This window comes from Mus musculus, chromosome 2, assembly GCF_000001635.26.
Source record: "Mus musculus strain C57BL/6J chromosome 2, GRCm38.p6 C57BL/6J".
NCBI classification, from domain to species: domain Eukaryota; kingdom Metazoa; phylum Chordata; class Mammalia; order Rodentia; family Muridae; genus Mus; species Mus musculus.
This window is the reverse complement of record NC_000068.7, coordinates 141640286-141664759: the sequence shown is the minus strand read 5'-3', so window position 1 is coordinate 141664759 and position 24474 is coordinate 141640286. Positions and strand designations below refer to the sequence as shown.

The window sequence follows — 24474 nt, the reverse complement described above, 5'->3', positions numbered from 1 at the left end:
TTAGAGGCCACTTAGGAAGTTCCATCTCTCCTAAACTCCCTCACCCAAGAACTGAGGGCACACTGAACTGACATTTTGTTTGTTTTCTTTTCTCTCTCTCTGGAAGAATTTTGAAACTCTCAGAACAATTACTCTGTTCTTGACCCATTTTCCTGGTCTGGTCTGGAATCTTACTATTCACTTCTTTGCCTTTCTCTGGTTGCTACTTATTACTCTTACAATGAACTACTGGTTCATTCAACTGGTCAAGTATCCTGATTAGGTTCCCTACAGGGAAAACACTGCCTTTAGATTCTGCTCTCTCTCTCTCTCTCTCTCTCTCTCTCTCTCTCTCTCTCTCTCTCTCTCTCTCTCTCCCCTCTCTCTCCTCCCTCCCTCCATCACCCCTCTCTCTTTCTCCCCTTCTCCCTCCCTCACTCTATTTCTGGATAACATTACAGTAACCTATTTCACAAAACCATTTTCTGAGCATTCTTGCTCAATAGCCTGATGAGCTGGCAAACTGTCACTCAACCATGTGCACATTTGTCCTGAAAATGAATCCTCTTTGAGTGCCTTGAGTGCATGCTTTGTGCTAGGCTCTGATCACTTACATTGGAGGAAAATTAATGCAGTTTATTCAGCATTTGGCATTTATTATACTTAACCAAAAACCAATTATATTTTTGTCTAACAATATCTTCTTCAGCATATTTCTCTTTTGTTTGTTTGTTTCATTCTCCTCTGTATTCTGTTATCCTCTTCTACTCTTGGCCCCTATTTGAAATCCTTCTCATACATAGTCCCCTTTTTACTCTTCTCTCTCTCTCTCTCTCTCTCTCTCTCTCTCTCTCTCTCTCTCTCTCACACACACACACACACACACACACACACACACACACACAAACACACATTCACAGAGTCATACACACACATACACACACCAACTTAAATCTAAGCTCTGCATGGGAGGGGAAAGGTGATGTTTTTATTTCAGAATTTGGCCTATTTTTATTATCATAAATGATTTATACTTTCAACCATTTTCCTAAAAATGTGCTTATTTTCTTCTTCGTGGTTACATAAAATTCCATTGTACACACATTACCATATTTTATGTTTCAAAATGCTGATTGCATTCATTACAGAAATATAAAAAACAATTATAATGTCCACATAGAATAACAAAGGAACCTGAATAGTCAAAGAAACACTAAAGTGGAGATATAATGCCTTATATCAGATACTCATACAACAGACATATAGATTAGTAGAACAGAACCAGAAATAAACCCAACTCAGCTACAATCAACTCAACCTTGAACAAAGTATTAAAGTACACATTGAGGCAAAACCCCACAAAAACAATGACCTCTTCAATAGATGCTGCCAGCAAAGCTTGGATATACACATGCAGAAGAACACAAAGAGACCTATATTTATTATCCTGCACAGAAATTAGTTCAAAGTAGATCAAATAGCTTAATGCAAAATTAGAATTTTGTAACCACTAAAGAAAAACATAGGTAAAAACTTGATAATAGATATATAGGAAAGGACTGTCTGAAAAGGACTCACAGAACTTCATCTCAGCATTCTTTCTTCCTATTGTCAAAACTGTCTTTGTGGAAAACTTATCAGTAGGGGAAGAGAGAAGAGGTTGACTGACATCTTTTATTGTGTCCTCTTTTCACTGGGTACTCCCCTCATTCCATAACCTGCCAGACCACCGTCATGTATGTGGATATGCAGCAGTAATGTTCTTGGGCCACCAGAACTGATAACAATGGTAGGCAGATCTTTGTCTAGGACTTTAAAGTGTCCCTGATTCCCTCATCAGATATTCCCACTCCCACAGGTAGGAACTTTTCACATGGATTTCACATCATGCAATCCCACTTCGAGATTCTTATAACTTGCTCATGTGAACACCCTCCTTAAGGTAGATCTATATTGACTCTACCTGGTCTGTCTAGTGTAAGAATCATCTCGTATCCACAGAAAACACTAACTTAGACTCTGCTCCCAAATCACCCCCATTTGTTGGTCAATTGAGCCACTAAAACCTTTCATCTCATAGGCTCTGGCCACGACTCTCACTTACCTATTAGATTTCTCAAATGAAGTAAGATTGGACTGGGGGCAGGAGTGAGCATTAGACAGAAGTATGTGTTCCCACAATTGCTGTAGAAAGTGTTCCTCTCTTGATGTAAGGCGAAAACAGAAGTAACTTTCTTCCTTTTAATGAGTGAGTCTATCACATTGCTATGTTAGAAAGTATCTAGCTCTTTTAAAATATACAAAAATAAAGGCACATAATAAGCTTTGCTGCTACAAAAAAAGTGTAGTACAAACATTACAAAGCTTTATGGTACTACTTAAAACCTTTATTTACATTTGAATGTATTCTCTCCAGGTTGCAGAGGTTGAGCTAAGTTTATTAGGTTTGACAAGTGTTTTAACCTACTGAGCCATATCATAACTCAAGAAGTGTGCAATACTCCTCATTGTAGATCCTGTGTGTCCAGTTATTCTATAGTATGTATGAAATGATTTTTAAGCAGAACCTTTTATATGTACATAGCCGATTTTTGGAATCCATACACATTCATAGTTTGGACATGGGTATTTCCATTGCTTATTAATAAAATGATTTAAAATAACAAACATACTAGTTTCTAATGCTATAATTGGTCACCTTATTTATGCTATTGCCAAGTTTGCGTATAAATATTCCCATTATAAATAATTTCAAAGAATAAAGTAGCACCATGAATGATAGAGTTAGAATCCTGCACAGGGATGTGCAACCATGTACAAAGTACATAACAGGTAGAATATACTATACACAAATGATTTCAACAGCATAAACAGTAACAGCAAATCCTTGTATGATAAGGACTGAGTTGTTGTACATGTTTATCTTTGTCACAAAATGTATTTATTATAAGCTTATATAATTTAACCATGAACCTTTAATAGATACATTTAAACATCTCATTAGATCATTTTCCTTATTAGGGTTTCCCTATATGTGGATAGTTACTGCAGTCATCCATCTGATTCCCAAGTCTTACCTTGAAATTTTATTTCAGTTCATAAAGGAATGGTATCCAAATACATTTTCCATTCTAATATCCTGCTACAAAAATCAATGTAAAAGACAACCTTAGAGTATGACATGTATGCTACAGGGAGATGACATGATAAAGAATAACAGAGGGGAGGGCCATTTAGAATATCTGCCACTTAAGTTTAATTGTAAGAAGAAACCAGGTTGATGAAGGATAATTGATCAGACTGTGAACCCAAGATTGGGTTATTTATTAGGGGAAAAAATCTTCTTGTGATGTGGCTCAGCCCTAGCACAGACCATTTATCCAACAGCTAATTAAAGTCAACACTAGTTAGAGAGGCAGATCAAGTAACCAGCCAATGGGGACTGAACATAAGTCAACAGATAGGAGGACCTTTGAATTAGAAGGTATTTAAGACAGAATAGAGAAGGAAAAGGGTGTTTTAATCTTTGGATGTTGGGGGAGTAGGAAGGTCAGCTCTGTGCTTTCTGAGCTAGTGGACTTTTACTACAGTGTCTGGCTCCTGAGTCTTCACAGGTAAAATGGATTGATTGGGAATTTGTATTTTTTAAAGCAACACCAAGTATATGACACTAAAGAGGAATTCTCAGGAAAGAGGCAATGGCCTGTTTTCAGGGTACTCCATGCATTTCTGAAGAAGGTAAAGACATCAGACAGGTGAAGTCAGAAAATGCAATGCAGAGCCTTATGGACAGTGTAAGAAGTTTGAGATTTGTCCTATGTGCAGTGGAAACCCAGGGTGAGTTTTAAACAAAGGAATGATATAACATTACTTATAGTTTTAAATGTTCTTCATGTGACTGTCTAAAGAATTGGTTAGAGGGGAAGTGGAATGACTAGGACATTCTATACATTCAATCAAAAGGCAAGAGCACAAACTAAAATGTTATTTGCAGAGAGTGAGAGGAGTATAATCAAATCAGCATATACTCCAAGGAAAATGGAAAAAAGCTGTGGACGAAATCAGTACGGGTAGTAAAAAAAATGATGCTCTTATATTTTTGGTTGTGAGCCTAGCCTTTAATGGCTGAGCCATTTCTCAAATCTAAGTGGATCAAGAAACTTCACATAAAACCAGAGACACTGAAAATTATAGAGGAGAAAGTGGGGAAAAGCATCGGAGATATGGGCACAGGGGAAAAACTCCTGAATAGAACAACAATGGCTTGTGCTGTAATATCGAGAATTGACAAATGGGACCTCATGAAACTGCAAAGCTTCTGTAAGGCAAAAGACACCGTCAATAAGACAAAAAGGCCACCAACAGATTGGGAAAGGATCTTTACCTATCTTAAATCAGATAGGGGACTAATATCCAATATATATAAAGAACTCAAGAAGGTGGACTCCAGAAAATCAAATAACCCCATTAAAAAATGGGGCTCAGAGATAAACAAAGAATTCTCACCTGAGGAATACCGATTGGCTAAGAAGCACCTGGAAAAATGCTCAGCATCCTTAATCATCAGAGAAATGCAAATTAAAACAACACTGAGATCCCATCTCACACCAGTCAGAATGGCTAAGATCAAAAATTCAGGTGACAGCAGATGCTGGCGAGGATTTGGAGAAAGAGGAACACTCCTCCATTGTTGGTGGGATTGCAAGCTTGTACAACCACTCTGGAAATCAGTCTGGCGGTTCCTCAGAAAATTGGACATAGTACTACCGGAGGATCCCGCAATACCTCTCCTGGGCATATATCCAGAAGATGTTCTAACTGGTAAGAAGGACACATGCTCCACTATGTTCATAGCAGCCTTATTTATAATAGCCAGAAGCTGGAAAGAACCCGGATGCCCCTCAACAGAGGAATGGATACAAAAATGTGGTACATTTACACAATGGAGCTATTAAAAAGAATGAATTTATGAAATTCCTAGGCAAATGGATGGACCTAGAGGGCATCATCCTGAGTGAGGAAACACAATCACAAAAGAACTCAAATGATATGTACTCACTAATAAGTGGATATTAGCCCAGAAACTTAGCATACCCGAGATATAAGATACAATTTGCAAAACACATGAAACTGAAGAAGAACAAAGACAAAAGTGTGGACACTTTGCCCCTTCTTAGAATTGGAAACAATCACCCATGGAAGAAGAGACAAAGTTTGGAGCTGAGACAAAAGGATGGACCATCTAGAGACTGCCATATCCAAAGATCCATCCCATAATTAGCCTCCAAACTATGACACCATTGCCTACACTAGCAAGTGTTGGCTGAAAGGACCCTGATATAGCTGTCTCTTGTGAGACTAGGCTGGGGCCTAGCAAACACAGAAGTGGATGCTCACAGTCAGCTATTGGATGGAGCACAGGGCCCCCAATGGAGGAGCTAGAGAAAGTATTAAAGGAGCTAAAGAGATCTTCAACCCTGTAGGTGCAACAACATTATGAACTAACCAGTACCCCGGAGCTCTTGACTCTAGCTGCATATGTATCAAAAGATGGCCTAGTCGGCCATCGCTGGAAAGAGAGGCCCATTGGACAGGCAAACTTTATATGCCCCAGTACAGGGGAATGCCAGGGCCAAAAAATGGGAATACGTGGGTAGGGAAGTGGGGGGGAGGGTATGGGGGACTTTTGGGATAGCATTCTAAATGTAATTGAGGAAAATACATAATAATAATAATAAATATTTTTTAAAAAAAGACACACTAAAAAATGATGCTCAGCTTGAAGCTTATGCTGTACAGTGAATGCTTGGTCTATCAATTGCTGAAATATGAACAATGATAGCTGAAATAGTGAAAATTTCAAGCTGACCATGGCAGAATCCAACAAACATTTGACTTTCTATACATACACATGTGTGTGTATTAGTTGGAAGCCAAAGATGATAAAATTTTGACAATTTAGTTCAGTTTAAATCACATGAATTTTGTTCCCATTAGAAATATCAGACATATATGAAGAAGCTGACTACATAAAGATTATGTGACAGCAATATGTGCCATGGCCTACCACAGTATCATCTTTAACATCTTATGTTTCATAAAACCAATCAGGTAATGAGCACTCAACATTTTCAGTGAGTTTTCTTTGATAGCTTCTTTAGGCCTCAAGTAATTTCTTTAGATCTTTAAGTGACTCAGAACACACACCTGAATACCAGCTGGGCAACACAAAACAAGAGTCATTTTACAGCCATTTTTTTGTGTGGTATTATGGCTGGAATCATTACATTGAATTTTCTCAGAGGATGTAAAATTATGAAAGTGATACTAGAGACTAGAGATAATCTCATGCATAATTAAATTTAATAAAATTTCCTCTAGTTCTAACAATTCTATTTGGTTTTTACTTGCCTCAAAGTTTCTAATATTAACCTATACATTGAGAAAAAGTCTTGTATATATTTTTAAACTTTTGAGTAATTGTATGTCACTAATATTGTGGGAAAATAAGCTTGTGGTTTAGAGGAAATTGGCTGGGGATAATTTATTTATTCTTCCAGACACAAATTGCCCCTTTAAAGCAAAGATATAGTAAAAAATAATAACATATATTTCATTGGCCTAGAAATATGCAACATAACATATAAAAATGTAAGACATTATTAGTAGTATCATTGCTATGCTACATTCAGGCATTCATAAACCTCAACTTCTCATTGAAATCTTCTATAGCATTATGACTCACTTCCCTTTAATTACTACAATAGTCTGGCATTGCCTCCTTAGGCTTGGGCTGCTGATGCTGTCCTCAAATCTCTAGCAGCTGTTTGTGTCCTGCTTGAACCTGTCTCTTTGTTCTATCTCAGGATATCTCAGCAGTCCCATATCATATGACGATTCTACCTTCTTTTTCCTTCTCTTCGGTCCTCCTTGCTGCCCTTGCCCTTATAGCTCTCACATTAAAAACATACATAGGTAAAAAAATCATCTAGTCATTGTACTACATAGCATTTTGTAAATCTACCTTCAGTTCACCATGTGTCCACAAATTGAAGACTCACAGAACAAGTATCAGTAGCAACTGCTATCAATATCATATGTCTCTGCCTCCAAGTTCCAAGTTCATGAGGACAGTTAGACATAAACTAAATTTCGGATAAATAAGAATCAACTGGAATCCAGGAATTTCCCATTGATAATACTTGCCATTATCAGTGGTTCTCAGCCTTCCTAATGCTGCAACCCTTTATTAATGTTTCTCATGTTGTGGTGACTCCCAATCATAAAATTATTTTGTTACTACTCTGCAACTCTCGCCGGGCGTGGTGGCGCACACCTTTAATCCCAGCACTCGGGAGGCAGAGGCAGGCAGATTTCTGAGTTCAAGGCCAGCCTGGTCTACAAAGTGAGCTCCAGGCCAGGGCTATACAGAGAAACCCTGTCTCGAAAAAAAAAAAAAAAAAAAAAAAACTACTCTGCAACTCTGATTTTGCTACTGTTGTAAATTGTGATATAAATATCTGTGTTTTCTGATTATCTTAGTTAGCATTTCTGAAAGGGTTGTTTGACCCCTCCCAAAGAATCATGACCGAAAAGTTGAGAATTGCTCAGTAAGTCAAGGAGAATTGAGAATCCATTGAGACAAGGGACTTCTGGTACATATGCCAACTCCAAATGCTCATTGAAAAATGGAGAAAGGCTTTGTATAAAGAAAGGACTAAACTGAATGATAACTAGGTGTGTGGCCACATGGAATTACCTTCTATCCACTAAGACACAATTTTATTATTTATAGAATCAGCATGATGTGGGCTTATAGGATTGTGGGAGTTAAATAAACCATAATTGAAATGAGTTCAATGCAATGGAAATACAAAGAGAACTAACCCTCTTTCTTCTTTGTTTTAGTAACTTCTCTCTAGATCGAGATCCATTATTCTTTAAAGGAATTAAATAAATGGATGAAACTTTACAGAAAGCTGACTCTAAACAGACTACCTTTAACTCACAGCTCTGAGAGGCTGAGTCCTCTGACCCAGACACTTTTAACTTAGTAGTTTTCTTAATGACCTCACAAGTGACCATGGGGCTCAGGTCTTAACAGGGCAATGAATGAATCTTGGCATGATGAGGTGTTTCTAATGTTGTTCTCATTGCTGATTCATAATTACCAGCTTTCTTACTAAGATACCATATAGTTGAAGCACCAGAGTCTCTCTTGGCAATCTGTAAATTAAACCATGAGTAGGAATCCATATGACTTTACTGTGTTAGTGCTACACTACTGAGTAAATGGATTTGTCATTATTAAAATAATGACAAATTAGGTAGCATTTGATGGCTGGATTTTCTGAATTAGACAATGTGGTAACATCAAGACAGAAGATATGCAAAGACAGCTGCAGCATTTAAGTGAATAGAAGAATGTAGGGAAGTTTACAATGTATAAGAATACATAAATGAAGGCAGAAGCTGTAGGGATATAATATAATGACAGCTAATGATCTTAATAAAAATATATCCCTTAAAAAGTTGCGAAAAACAGGAGCCATCTGCAGTAAGGGGAGTTCATAGGAAGAAATTCACAAGACAAGTTGCTAAGATTCAGTTGTTTTAGAAATTAGGAAATTGTACATACAAGCAGCAATAAGAAAACAGCAAATGAGATGAATATATATATATATATCCAATGAGTTTGGAGAATACTTGGGATTTTGTGGATATAGTTAATATTATGATACATTCTGTGAGCCTCAAGTACACTTATCATTATATACCTTGTCCAGTACAAACCTTGCACCTGTATGAAACGATGTCCTCTGACATATTGCTTGTCACAATGCATAAACAAAAAACACTTAAATATCCTTCAAAACAAAACGAACTGGTTAAATGTTGACATAGTCACAACATGAAGTCGCAATTCAATCAAAAGTACTGTATATGAATTTGAAAGAAAAGAATAACATATCACATGAGAAAACAATATAGTTCCTGTTCAGCTCAGCTCCTGTCATGGACAAGTAAGAGCTACGCAGGCCTGGACCACTTGGACCAAACTTCTTCAGTATCACATCTCTCTGCTTAGACAAGGAAGGACAAACCAAAATTCTCAGAAGAATTTTCTTATTTTTTTTCCCTATGTAGATATTTTTTTATTAAGTTTCATTTACATTTCAAATGCTATCCCAAAAGTCCCCCATACCTTCCCCCTGACTCCCCTACCCGCCCACTCCCACTTCTTGGCCCTGGTGTCCCCCCTGTACTGAGGCATATAAAGTTTGCAAGACCAAGGGGCCTCTCTTCCCAATGATGGCTGACTAGGCCATCTTCTGCTACATATGCAGCTAGAGACAAGAGCTCCGGGGTACTGGTTAGTTCATATTGTTGTTCCACCTATAGGGTTGCAGACCCCTTCAGCTCCTTGGGTGCTTTCTCTAGCTCCTCCATTGAGGGCCCTGTGTTCCATCCAATAGTTGACTGTTAGCATCCACTTCTGTGTTTGCCAGGCCCCAGCATAGCTTCACAAGAGACAACTATATCAGGGTCCTTTCAGAAAAATCTTGCTGGTGTATGCAATGGTGTCAGCATTTGGAGGCTGATTATGGGATGGATCCCCGGGTACGGCAGTCTCTAGATGGTCCATCCTTTTGTCTCAGCTGCAAACTTTGTAACTCCTTCCATGAGTGTTTTGTTCCCATTTCTAAGAAGGGGCAAAGTGTCCATATAAGGAAATGCAAATCAAAACAACCCTGAGAATCCACCTCGCACCAGTCAGAATGACTAAGATCAGAAATTCAGGTGACAGTAGATGCTGGTGAGGATGTGGAGAAAGAGGAACACTCCTCCATTGTTGGTGGGATTGCAAGCTTGTACAACCACTCTGGAAATCTGTCTGGTGGTTCCTCAGAAAATTGGACATAGTACTACTGGAAGATCCCGTAATACCTCTCCTGGGCATATATCCAGAAGATGTTCTAACTGGTAAGAAGGACACATGCTCTACTATGTTCATAACAGCCTTATTTATAATAGCCAGAAGCTGGAAAGAACCCAGATGCCCCTCAACAGAGGAATGGATACAGAAAATATTGTACGTTTACACAATAGAGTACTACTCAGCTATTAAAAACAATGAATTCATGAAATTCCTAGGCAAATGGGTGGACCTGGAGGGCATCATCCTGAGTGAGGTAACCCAATCACAAAAGAACTCACATGATATGTACTCACTAATAAGTGGATATTAGTCCAGAAACTTAGAATACCCAAGATACAAGATACAATTTGCAAAACACATGAAACTCAAGAAGAATGATGATCAGAAGAATTTTCTACATCTGCTAAGGTTCTGGTGCAGGAAAGGGGTCTCTAGGCCTTCAAATACCTGCCTTCACTTATGTAATGCCCACAAACTCCTGGGGCCAACAAATAAGCAACTCCTAGACCATTACCCCTAGGTCAATTACCTGGCTCAACCATTACCTCAAATTCAGAAAATAGCTGTGCAAAACTAGAAACAATAGGAAAAAATCCAGGATAATGTCTCCTTTAAAATCAACCAATCCTATAATAATGGGAATCATGACAATGACTTCATATAATTAAGAATGATTATAACCATTTTTAAATAACACAAAGAAGACAAAAGAAAGATTTGACTGAAATAGGTCAATACAAGATAAGAAACTTGAAGTCATTGAAGAGACAAAATTTCAGAAGGAAAGCCAAGATGAAGTGGTGCTATAAAAAACAAATTAATGAGCCATATAATACACTTAGAGGAAAGCCGCTCCAATTGAATGTATGTAATATGTTTAGAACAGACTGTTTGGGCTCAAAGACAAGGTAGAGGAAATGGATTATTCAGTATATGTCAATAATTAAATTATAAGAAACCCATGAACAGAACATGGGAGAAGTTTAGAATACCATGAAAATAATTAACTTTGGATTAAGAAGACTGAAGAATGAGAAAAATACAATACTCAAGGCACATAATATATTTTCAATATAATAAATGAAGAAAATAATTTCCAACCTAGAGAAAAAGATGCTATCCAGTAAATAGGCATACGAAACTCTAAACAGTACAGGATGAGACTCCATATGATACATTATTGTTAAAACATTTTTTTTAAAACTGAATAAAAAGTAGCTTCAAACCTACAATATGAAAGATCAAATAATGTCCAAAGAATTGCATATGATTATGTGACAGGAGCTATTAAAGCCAGAAAGGCCTGGAAAGGTGTATTACAAGTTCAAAAAAAAAAAAAGCATCAACACTATTGTTATACTCAGAAAAGCCATATTTTACAATTCATGAAATCAAAATCACCCATGACAAAAAATAGATTAAAGAAACTTATGATAACTAAACCAACTCTACATAGAATATTAGAAGGAATAGTTTAGTCTGAAGAGAAAGATAAACACAATCCAGACATTATGGGAATCAAATAAAAATACCAGTAGAGTGAGGAGGAGGAAGAGGAAGAAGAAGAAGAAGAAGAAGAAGAAGAAGAAGAAGAAGAAGAAGAAGAAGAAGAAGAAGAAGAAGAAGAAGAAGAAGAAAAAGAAGAAGAAGAAGACGACGACGACGAAGAAGAGGAGGAGGAAGTTGTCATCTAAGGAAATAATAAAGAGACAAACAGTAATTAATATACATGTTTCAATAATAACCCTGAATATTGTTAGTCTCAATTTCCCTATATGAAACACTATACTGCCTCCAAAAAGCATTCCATGCCATCAATGGACAACACCATCCAAACATCAAAGTAAGAATAAAGACAACGTAAGCAAGTTGATCTGGGGCTCGAGCAGGTCAAGCTATAAAATATACTTCACACTAAAACTAGTCAAAGGAGGTAAGAGGATGCTGCAATTCTAAACATATATGCACTAAACACAGGTGTCAAATTCCATTTAAACTAAAAATCTACTCGATGTAAAAACACAGATTGTCCCCAAAGCAATGACAGTGACTTTAATATGCCATTCTCACCCATAGAAAGATCATCTGGACAAAAACTAAGCACTGTAACATTTGGCTAAGATTTCAGCTTAAAGCAAAAGGCCTAATGCACTTCTACTGCCCATTCTCCCCAAACACTGAAGAATACATTCTCTTCTCAGTAGCCAGGGAACTTTTTCCAAAATTGCTCATATTAAGACATGCTATCAGGCAAATTTTAACAAACAGGAAAACGTCCTATATTCAGTATGCCCTCAGTAGAATAAAGTTACCCATCCAATATTCCTCGTTTGAGAATTCTTGTTTAGCTCTATACAGTTTTTAATGGAGTAATTTGGTTCTCTAGAGTCTAACTTCTTGAGTTCTTTGTATATATTGGATATTAGCCCTCTATCAGATGTAGGGTTGGTAAAGATCTTTTCCCAGTCTGTTGGCTGCCATTTTGTCCTATTGACAGTGTCCTTTGCCTTAGAGATGCTTTGTAATTTTATGAGGTCCCATTTGTCAATTCTTGATCTTAGAGAATAAGCTATCGGTGTTCTGTTCAGGAGCTTTTCCCCTGTGCCCATGTGCTCAAGGCTCTTTCCCACTTTCGTTTCTATTCATTTCAGTGTATCTGGTTTTATGTGGAGGTCCTTGATTCACTTGGACTTGAGCTTTGCACAAGGAGATAAAAATGGAATGATTTGCATTCTTCTGTATGCTAACCGCCAGTTGAACCATCACAATTTGTTGAAAATGCTGTCTTTTTTCTACTGGATGGTTTTTAGCTCCTATGTCAAAGATCAAGTGACTGTAGATGTGTGAGTTCATTTCTGGGTCTTCAATTCTATCCCATTGATCTACCTGCCTGTCACTATACAAATACCATGCAGTTTTAATCAATATTGCTCTGTAGTACAGCTTGAGGTCTGGGATGCTGATTTCTCCAGAGGTTCTTTTATTGTTGAGAATAGTACTCTACTATCCTGGATTTTTAATTATTCAAGATGAATTTGAGAATTGCTCTTTCTAATGCTATGAAGAATTGAGTTGGAATTTTTATGGGATTGAATCTGTATATTGCTTTTGGGGAGATGGCCATTTTTACTATACTAATCCTGCCAATCAATGAGGATTGGTATTTCCATCTTCTGAGGTCTTCATCGATTTCTTTCTTCAGAGACTTGAAGTTCCTGTCATACAGATCTTTCACCAGTTTAGTTAGAGTCACAACAAGATACTTTATATTGTTTGTGAGTATTGTGAAGGGTGTCATTTCCTTAATTGAGAAGCACCTAAAGAAATGTTCAGCATCCTTAGTCATCAGGAAAATGCAAATCAAAACAACCCTGTGATTCCACCTTGCACCAGTCAGAATGGCTAGGATCAAAAACCCAGGTGGCAGCAGATGCTGGCGAGGATGTGGAGAAAGAGGAACACTCCTCCACTGTTGGTGGGATTTCAAGCTGGCACAACCATGCTGGAAATCAGTTTGGCAGTTCCTAAGAAAATTGAACATAGTACTACCTGAGGACCTAGCAATACCTCTCCTGGGCATATATCTAGAAGATGTTCCAACATGTAATAAGGACACATTCTCCACTTTGTTCAAAGCAGCCTTATTTATAATAGCCAGAAGCTGAGAAGAACCCAGATATCCCTCAACAGAGGAATGGATATAGAAAATGGTACATTTACACAATGTAGTACTACTCAGCTATTACAAACAACGAATTTATGAAATTCTTAGGCAAATGGATGGAACTAGAAAATATCATTCTGAGTTAAGTAACCCAGTTACAAAAGAACACACATGATATGTACTCACTGATAAGTGGATATTAGCCCAGAAGCACAGAATACCCAAGATACAATTCCCAGACCAAATGCTGCTCAAGAAGAAGGGAGAACAAAGTATGGATGCTTCAGTCCTTCTTAGAGGAGGGAACAAAATACCCATGGTAGGCAATACAGAGACAAAGTAAGGAGCAGAGACTGATAGAAAGACCATCCAGAGACTGCCCTACCTGGGAATCCATCCCATATACAGTCACCAAACCCAGACACTATTGTGGATGCCAACAAGTGCTTGCTGACAGGATCCTGATATACCTGTCTCCTGAGAGGCTCTGCCAGTGCCTGACAAATACAGAGGTGGATGCTCTCAGCCAACCATTCGACTGAGCACAGGGTCCCCAAAGAAGGAGCTAGAGAATGAACTGAAGGAGCTGAAGGAGCTTGCAACCTCATAGAAGGAACAACAACATGAACCAACAGTACCCCCAGAGCTCCCAGGGACAAAACTACCACCCAAGGAGTGCACATGGAGGGACCCATGGCTCCAGCTGCATATGTAGCAGAGGATGGCAATGTTTGTCATCAATGGGAGGAGAGGCCCTTGGTCCTGAGCAGGCTCGATGCTCCATTGTAGGGGAATGCCAGGACAGGGAAGCGGGAATAGGTGGGTTGGTGAGCAGGGGAAGGGGAGATGGGATAGGGGGTTTTGGAGAGAAAACCAGGAAAGACAATAACATTTGAAGTGTGAATAAAGAAAATATCGAATAAAGAAAGAAAAGAAAAATAAGTAACCCATCAAGTGCACTAAAACCTACAAAAAGTAAACAAAATACAGGGGAAGAAGCTTTACTGTATTGATTGAGAACTGATCATTGAGTAAAAATAGGAGCAAATAATATTCCAGAATTGAATGAAAATCACGAGAAAACACCCATATCTATGCGCTGCAATGAAGGCAATCCTTAGAGCAAATCCTACAGCACAAAGTGCCTGCATCAAAGCAATTCAATAAAATACAGAAAACCGAAATACCAATTTGTTTGCTTCCTCATTTTGTTTTGAGTGAATTCGAATGGAGGGGAAATATTTAGAATGTTGAGAAGGTGATTCAGAAGCTACCAATCTAGGTGACTGATGGGTGAAACTGTTCGGCAAACATTTATTGCATATTTCTGTTGTGTGCCCTATTGAGCCTAACAACTTGTAGTACTTAGAGCTAAAACACAGATAACATGGCTAGACTACTTTCATCTTTCATTTGTACTCTACTCTGTGAAACTTATAGCCTCACTTTATAAAGATTACAATAAGGTTTGTCAAAGTTCTTGGTAAACGTCTTAGCTTGTGCTGCTATTTATTTAATTGATTATGTGTGTCTTGGTTTTCCAATTCTAGTCATAACTAACATAATAGAATCGAAATGGTCTTAACATGAATATTTTCAGCTTATTTATGGAAGGGACTATGAGTTGGTTCATTGGATAAAGGTGCTAGCCACTAAGTCTGATCACTTGAATACAATCCGTAGAGTAGAAGGAGGGAACTGATTCACACAAGTTATCATATGACCTCACATACATGCCCTGTCAGGAGTGCACCTCACCCCATACAGACATACATAAAAACATAAGCAAATATTTAAAAATTTAGCACAAAATTTAGAAAGGATGCAAGTATAAATAAATATGTATACTTATCTTTATCATAACTGAAACTTTCAGTGTAGTCACTCAGTCTTTTAGGGCAGATGTTTTATAAATATCTTCATTATTGTCAATCATAATTTTGGCTATTGTATATGTTAATAACAAGGAACTTAAATCAAACATAATGACATGTAAAAATCCCAACGGTGTTTTGAAGATCTTTACCTCTTAATGAGCTAATACACTTGCCTAACTTCATGTGAACATCTTTGTGAGTCACTCTCTTCAATTTGGCCCTGTTTCACAAGTGCTAATTTTAAAAATGTTAGCTATTTATCCAGGTAAAAAGAAGATTACAGTTTTGCTTCTTTTGCAAATTCAGAAATGTGGACAATAAGCAAATATGCTACAGAAGCTCATTTGTGAAGAGTGAATAAAATGATTGAATGGTTGTTTGTTATCCGTGTTTATATGGAGTAGTCAATCCTTGGTCATTAATGTGTCTTTATATTAGAAATATAGAATCAGTCAGTCATAGTCAATCATCTAACTTTACTATGAAATGCCAAGGTAGATGTACAAAATGCCTTAATCTTGATATACATTTTTCTCCTTTTTCTAAAAACCCGAATGAGTAATTTTAGGCTGCAATCAGCAAAACAGAGGTCAGAGATTTTTTAGAATTAATTTGCATTTCATTAAAGAAAGATTCCAGGTGCAAGAATTAAAGTGCTTCATTTTGCTTCACAATCTTTATTTAAAATTCCATTTCTATTTTCATTCTTGCAGAAATGACATCCTACACTCATTTATGATTTGTTTGTTTTAGGAAAAAGAAAGCCGAACTCTAGTCTACTGGGACCTAATTATCAGGACCTAATTCTAATTACAATCCTTTACATCAACGCTGTAGGCTTTCCTCCTCTGCAGTTCTCTTTGAAAAGAAGCCCACTTAGATTGTTCAGAAAGCTTTCCACATCAGACACCTCTATTTATAGATACCATCTACGAAGAGCTTTGTAGCTCTGTAATCTCAGTTTCCCAAACAACTTTATGCTCATTTGAACTGTGGAATTTCTTTGTAATTTAAGCACACAGGCTAAGATACATGCAAATAGAAAACATACATAAATGAAGACTCTTAAACAGAGATGAAACATGTTTCCTTGAAGTCTAATTTTTGTCATAGGTATAAACAGAGCCATCTATTGAGAATGTTGACTATTGACAGTTGCATAAAATACACAAAGCTTGATTATCACCATCCTCCTATCAAAAACTTACGTCTCTACTTACCTTTAAACTGGTAATAATGAACAGGAAAGAGAGATCAACTTGAAGCTTAATAGCACATGTAAAGATAATTATTCTACATTTCCATTTGATTGCTTCATATTCTCATTTTGTAACATGATTGTTTTCACTTCTTGTCAAGCAGTAATTATTTAGTCCAAAGGCTCTAATTTTTTACACTTAGGATCTGTTCACTTGTTAAATAGTACTTCTAAGTGTTTTTGGACATGTCATCTCTAATATAAGGCAAATAAAAACAGGCTCCAACTTTGGTCTTTATTAAATAGGATTTGTTATAATGACATATCTTATAACATATATATTCTACTATTGTACATTAAGATATGAGAGGACAAACAATTGCTGGAAGATAGCAAAGGTAAATTAACCAGGCAGGCAATGGCCTCATTGGCTACTGTCTCACACACGGAAGTGGGTCTTTCTATGGTCTGGCCACAAAACAGGTATCAAGCCCTGATAAAAACATTATCACTGTCCTGACAACTTCAGAGAGAACACAGCAACTTCAATTTGAACTAAGACTCAATGGCTCAGTAGGATTATGTGTTTGATGGAATACAAAACAGTGTTGCTTGGTTAACAGTTCGAGAAGGTTTAGGGATTTGTGATACATGGTGGGATATGTGGTGGGTTTTTGCTGCTTTTCAGAAGAGCACTAAACTTGAATAAGAAAATAGTACAGTAAAGGACCCTGAAGGAGCTATAGGAAGCGTTCTCAGTGTAAAGCCTGGGCATCAGCACAGGGTTTGCAGCATCTTGGCAGGACCTTCAGGTTTCCTTGTTTGCTGCACTGTCCTGAGTCTTTGCATTTCCAACAAAGGCCTAAGTGATGAATCATTGAATTTAATAATGTACTATGGATTCTCATTTGCCTTGATTTCTTTTCCTTATGGAAATCCCATCATAAAGGGACAGTGTTCTCCACTATACATTTTTAAAGATTTAGTTTTGGTGTGTGGCAGGGGGTGGGAGGGTGTTTAAGTGTGTGCCTGCACAGGAATGCCTCTTTGGGCATTTGTATGTAGATGCCCAAAGAAGCTAGAAGTGTGTGTCTGATCCCCTGAAGTTGGAGTGACAGATGGCTATAGGATACCTTATGTGAGTGCTATGAGCCAAACTAGGCCCTTGGAAAAGAAGTAAGCTTTCCTGACCACTAAGCCATCTTTTCAGCCTCTCCACTATACATTTTAAACAGGGTTAGTGGTCCATAGTACCAGAGAATTTGCTGTGAGACTGTGTCTCTTTGTAATGTCAGAAGCAACACCACTAGAGTCTTGTGGGGAATTGCAGACTGGTCTCCAGTCGAGCTGAGGTCTGAACCCAATGGTCATAATTCACCTTCATGACACGGTACCTACGGTGTTCCCTCATGCTCCTGGAACTCTGACCCATGTCTAAGGTACCACCTCCCACAGCCCCCACAAGAGAAAGTATGGTCAGTAGTCACATAAGCAATGGCCCAAGCTTTTGACCTTCAGGCTAAACTCCTCCCCAGTTACCTAGCAACAGTGAAGACCATAAAAAGGGGTGCTCAGCCTGTACCTTGCTCTCTTATTCCTTTGTCCTCCCACCTCTCTTTTCTCTCACTTATCTCTCCTCTTCCCTTTCTCTTTGTCTTCTTTTTCCTCTCTCCTCTCTCTCTCCTCTCCTCTTCTGCTCCTCCTCCTCCTCCTCCTCTTCCTCCTCCTCCTCCTCCTCCTCCTCCTCCTCCTCCTCCTCCTTCTTCTTCTTCTTCTTCTTCTTCTTCTTCTTCTTCTTCTTCCTCTCTCTCTCTCTCTCTCTCTCTCTCTCTCTCTCTCTCTCTCTCTTTCTCTTTCTCTTCCTCCTTTCTACCTTCTCTCTTTCCCCTGCATTTCTACAATAAAGCTCTTAAACCATAGAGTCTCTGCTCTTCTCCTCCAAGTGCTGCTCACTCTGGTCAGTGTTGGGAACTTCTTCCCCTTCCCTCTCTCCCACAACCCTGGTGGCTTTAGCAAAGCAGCTTGGGGTGTGGTCCCCAGGTAGGGCTGCCCCTTGACCACCCCCTGAAGAGTGGGATAGAGGAATGCCCACCCAGGGATAAGTGGATAGGGTAGATAGCATCCCTCCCATGCCTGACTTACCAGAGAATAGGGAAACTCTTGTGGGGTGTGGGCATATTTTTCCTTCCATTCTTCACCAGGGCCTCCCAGGCTCCCCTTTTTTATTTTGTTCCCAACAGAGTCTCACCAACATGACTACCTAAATATGAACTGAACAAGGACAACAACAATAGACATGGCAAAGTGGCCAAGGTAAAGCCCACAAGATCTCAACCGTACACAAAGAACTACAGGCAACCAAGGAATGCTGAGAGGCAAAGAAAAGTCTTCCCCCAAAAGAGCAAACTAATTGGCTATCCAATTCTAAATTATCATCCCTGAAAAAAATGTAAAATACAGAATGAGTGGGACATATTTATGTATTTAAAAACATATGTCTATATGTGCATACATGTATGTGGCAGCAATCAATGATAAGGAATTTGAATGAGAGCAAGGATGGGTATATGAAAGGTTTTGGAGGGAGGAAAGCAAAGTGGGGAATGATTTAATTATAATTTCAGTGACAAAAGAAATAATAATAAAAATATCAATTATAAACTATCTGGAATAAAGGTTTGGACTGAGAAAGTATTTCTGGACAAAAGAACAAATGGCAAGTCTTTTCTGTAAATCAAATATTTCAGAAATAAAAATGCCAAATAATATGAGGTTTAATTGATGATGATTTTTATCTTATCATTACAATTCATTAATTGATCTAAGAAAGAAATTATTATACCCTTGTAAGCAGACACATGATTACAAGGGCCCATGGATGGAGTAGGAGCTGCTCATGTCACTCATAGCTTTGTCATTATATATAGTGATCACTGAAGTGTTTGCTGGCTGGGGCTTTTCTATCTAAGTGTTTGAAAATTTGTTCTTCTAAAGAGATTATGCCAATGCATACATGGTAGCCCTGTAAATTGATATTGGCTCAGAAAATATAATAAAAATGATATGTTTTTACTTTCTCAAGAAAAGTTATTACAGTGTCAAAGGAAGAAAGCATTTATGCCCAGAAATATGCTTCCAGTACTATGTGTAATTTCTTTGTAACTTAAACAAGATAAATAGTAGACTGGATATCAAACGGAAGAGCTACTATGCCCAGCTTTACAGAAATGTAACAAAGGGATTGACAGAGGTGGGGCATGATAAGACATTTCTGTGATCGCAACACTCAGGAAGAACACAGCATTAAGCTCAGCCCTGACTACAAAGTGAACCCTTGTGTGCAAACGAACAAAATATCCATGAAACAAGACAACAACAACAAAAGAAGAAAATTACAAAACATGGAATGTGTTTTCTGAAGGATGCCATATAGGAAACACTCTCACAGTCATTTCTCTGCTCAGATAATCCTACTCAAGAAAAGGAAAGAGAACTGAGGGTAGGGGTGAATCTTTTTTTTTTCTTTCTTAAAGTTTTATATGATTTAAACATGTTTTTAAACTCCTATCAATGTGTTATTTCAGGAGTGGGAAGATGGATTTTTCTTTCAAATTTGGAAGAGAAAAAGGATGAGATTAAAACAAAACAAAACAAAACAAAACAAAACAAACAAAAAACAAGACCTGCCCCCTCCTCCTTCTGTCTGAACTTCTGGTTCATGTTGGATCGAACTCCTTAAGCCAGGATGACTTGAATGGTTTCTTCTCGTTTTTAAAGTGAGTGAAGGTGTTCAAGACCTTGGAACTGTCTTTGGAGCCCTGATACCTGAATATCGTCTCCTGATTTCTGCGTATTAAGGTTTTGGTTTAGTTGTTTTGCGGTTTTGTTGTTGTTGGAAACATAGTTTTAGATCACTTTCTTTCCTTTTCATTGCAATGATGATACAATTTTTAATGTTAAATTAATGTTCTAAATTGTAGAGAGATGGAATTTCTTTTGTTAACTAAATGAGAGGACTTCTTGTTGCTTCTTCATTCTATTTTGTTCTGCTTTTTGTTTTGTTTTTTTGCTGTAACTAAAACGTCACGTTAGGTCAGAGGTCTAACTTGGCACAAACATTGCTTGCAGACCACCACTGTCAAACAAAAGTTTTGGGATCTTGAGGCCTGGGTTGACAGTCTGGGTCTTATTAATAAAGAACATACATGTTTTTGTTTTTGTTTCTTCCTTACTTCATTATCTTTACATAGATTTTTTTCACTGCTTAGAAATATAACTATGTTCGCTACAAAACACCAACTTTGATTTAAAACATCTGCCTTGAATTTCTGATGCTCAAAGAATAATTCAGTATGGAACATTTTTTTCCTAGTTATTTAGAAACTGATGTGCGGTACAATTATAAAGTTCCCCTAAAAAGCAAGTCTCAGCATATTCTTAATCAGAAGAAAATGTGACTCTTTCCAACAAATGTATTGTTGAATTTCTTTCTGGCTTTGTCAGGAAAACTGCTGTGAACAGATAAAACTTTGGGATTTTTAAAACTTTTGTCTCATGACTCATATGAAACCTCTTTCTTGCTCTACACCTAGAAGGTTCCAGAAAACAAACTGGGCGCAGCACCTTTTTAAGGCCATACAGTTGGATGTCCCACTCCTATAGTCTTCCGAAGTCTCTGATTGGTTCAAGAGCCCCTGTTGGAGCTTCTTCTTTTTTTTTTTTTTTTTTCAAGCACACTAGTCCTTTCTTTTTTATATTAGATATTTTCTTTTATTTATATTTCAAATGTTATTCCCTTTCCTAGTTTCCCCTCCAAAAATCCCCTATCCCCTTCCCTCTCCCCCTGCTCACCAACCCACCCACTCTAGCTTCCTGGCCCAGGCATTCCCCTAGAGAACCTTCACAGGACCAAGGGACTCTCTTCCCATTGATGACTGACTAGGCCATCCTCTGCTACATATGCATCTAGAGCCATGAGTCCCACCATGTAGTTTCTTTGATTGGTGGTTTAGTCCCAGGGTGCTCTGAGGTACTAGCTTGCTTATATTGTTGTTCCGCCTATGGGGCTTCAAATCCCTTCAGCTCCTTGGGTACGTTCTGTAGCTCCTTTGTTGGGGACCCTGTGCTCCATCCAATGGATGGCTGTGAGCATCCACTTCTGTATTTGTCATGCACTGGCAGAGCCTCTCAGGAGACAGCTATTATCAGGCTCCTGTCAGCAAGCTCTTGTTGGCATCCACAATAGTGTCTGGTTTTGGTGGTTGTTTATGGGATGCCCAGGTGGGGCAGTCTCTGGAAGGTCATTCCTTCAGTCTCTGCTCTGAACTTTGTCTCTGTAACTCCTTCCATGGGTATTTTGTTCCCACTTCTAAGGAGTGGGAAGAAAGTATCAAAGTATCCACACTAGTCCTTTCAAAGTTTGTCTTGTCTATTATAGCCCTTCAAGGATATGTTTCAGTCTTTTCATGATTCCATTTCTAGTAGTTCCTTTCCATTCTTTCTTGGTTTTCATCTCTTTCAGTTTGCCTCTTCCTTTTTACAAAGGTTAATTGCTATAGCAGTCTATGCTAGTGGCAAGCAGATATCTACTCTGTGTCCTAGATGTTTCTCTGGATTCTTAGGTAACATTTGTCCTACAACTTCAGTCTCATGATGACTTCTGATAATTTTTAGGATTTAGCTTTCTCTTTTGCTATCAAAATCAGATCTGGAACCTAGAAGTTCCCTGTAGAATTTTTTTAATAGACCTATTCTGGGTTTTTAATTTCTTTGATTTTATAATGTGTAGAAATGTTTTACCAGAGAAAACATCTAAGTCACTTTGCATTTTTAAGAACTCCTAAGAAGCATCAAAGAAGAAAGCACACCCAGGTTCTAAGGAACAAGTACAGACAAATGGGTGATGGGTGATGTCCACCTCAGGGGCACTGCCCTAAAAAGTATTTGCCTGACTCCCGAGGAAAGTTAGTAAACCTGGGTGTCACCAAAAAAACAAAAAAAAAAAAAAAAGACTTTTTAAAAACTTTATATGAAGTTAGAACTAAGATCCTGTTTTGATGCTTATTAAATACAAAATACAAAATACTTTCTGACCCAGATGAGGGAGAGAAATTCTCCTTTCCATACTTCAAGTCTCATAAAATCAAACCCAGAGGTCTGTTAAAGCTGCCTTTTCAATTCAGATACTTCCTACATGTTCTCTTCTGAGACACATTTTGGCATAGGTATTTAGAGAGCCTTCTATCTTCCTCCCTTTTGTGGAGTTGAAAAGAGGCAAATCACATTAATTAATTTATTTATTCTTCTTCCTTTGCTTTATCCTCAGAATTTTCTTCTGAGGTGTTTTATTCTTTAATTCTTTAGTTTCTTTCTCTTCTTCAATTTTTACAAAATAGGAGTCTGTGTTGTTTCTCCTTTAATGTCATTGCCACTGTGTGTCCATCACTTGTTTAGAGCCTTTAAGGTTTTCAGACTTATGCTCATCTTTGCATCTAAATTCATGACACATCTTTGCTGCCAGTGCCACAATGTCTCAAATACAATAAACAAATTATAATAAAAAGAAAACTTAATGACAGTGAATTTCAAAAAGTGTAGAATAGAGCTGTCAACTATTCTTTTTTTTTTTCCATTTTTTATTAGGTATTTCGCTCATTTACATTTGCAATGCTATACCAAAAGTCCCCCATAGCAACCCACCCCCTCTCCCCTACCCACCCACTCCCCTTTTATGGCCCTGGCGTTCCCCTGTACTGGGGCATATAAAGTTTGCGTGTCCAATGGGCCTCTCTTTCCAGTGATGGCCGACTAGGCCATCTTTTGATGCATATGCAGCTAGAGTCAAGAGCTCCGGGGTACTGGTTAGTTCATAATGTTGTTCCACCTATAGGGTTGCAGATCCCTTTAGCTTCTTTGGTACTTTCTCTAGCTCCTTCATTGGGGGCCATGTGATCCATCCAATAGCCGACTGTGAGCATCCACTTCTATGTTTGCTAGGCCCAGGCATACTCTGACAAGAGACAGCTATATCAGGGTCCTTTCAGCATAATCTTGCTAGTGTATGCAATGGTGTCAGCATTTGGAAGCTGATTATGGGATGGATCCCCGGATATGGTAGTGTCTACATGGTCCATCCTTTTATCTCAGCTCCAAACTTTGTCTCTGTAACTCCTTCCAAGGGTGTTTTGTTCCCACTTCTAAGGAGGGGCATAGTGTTCACACTTCAGTCTTCATTTTTCTTGAGTTTCATGTGTTTAGGAAATTGTATCTTATATCTTGGGTATCTTAGGTTTTGGGCTAATATCCACTTATCAGTGAGTACATATTGTGTGAGTTCCTTTGTGAATGTGTTACCTCACTCAGGATGATGCCCTCCAGGTCCATCCATTTGGCTAGGAATTTCATAAATTCATTCTTTTTAATAGCTGAGTAGTACTCCATTGTGTAGATGCACCACATTTTCTGTATCCATTCCTCTGTTGAGGGGCATCTGGGTTCCTTCCAGCAAAAATATGGAACGCTTCACGAATTTGCGTGTCATCCTTGCGCAGGGGCCATGCTAATCTTCTCTGTATCGTTCCAATTTTAGTATATGTGCTGCCGAAGCGAGCACTGTTGGAGCTTCTTATATTGGTAAATGAACTTGAATGGACTGGACGGCCTTCTATGGGCTCCACTGGTCCATATTCCGTCCTCTAATCATACAAAAAACATGCTAGATACATATGTTTCTAATGGCCTGGGAAGAAGAATGGGAAGCCCTTCCTGTCACACACAGCTCTCTCATTAACTGCTGTTATATAAATCTAGAGAATTT

The 24474-nt window shown here is 38.1% G+C and overlaps 1 protein-coding gene and 1 non-coding gene across 13 annotated transcripts in view; both read right to left on the bottom strand.

Moving 5' to 3' along the window:
• Macrod2 (mono-ADP ribosylhydrolase 2) overlaps window positions 1–24474 on the bottom strand; it is a 1997664-nt gene that overhangs the window by 728207 nt on the left and 1244983 nt on the right. The window lies entirely within an intron of this gene.
• On the bottom strand, window positions 24164–24270 carry Gm25583. Its single transcript, XR_003954255.1, has one exon. It is a non-coding gene; the product is annotated as a U6 spliceosomal RNA (small nuclear RNA).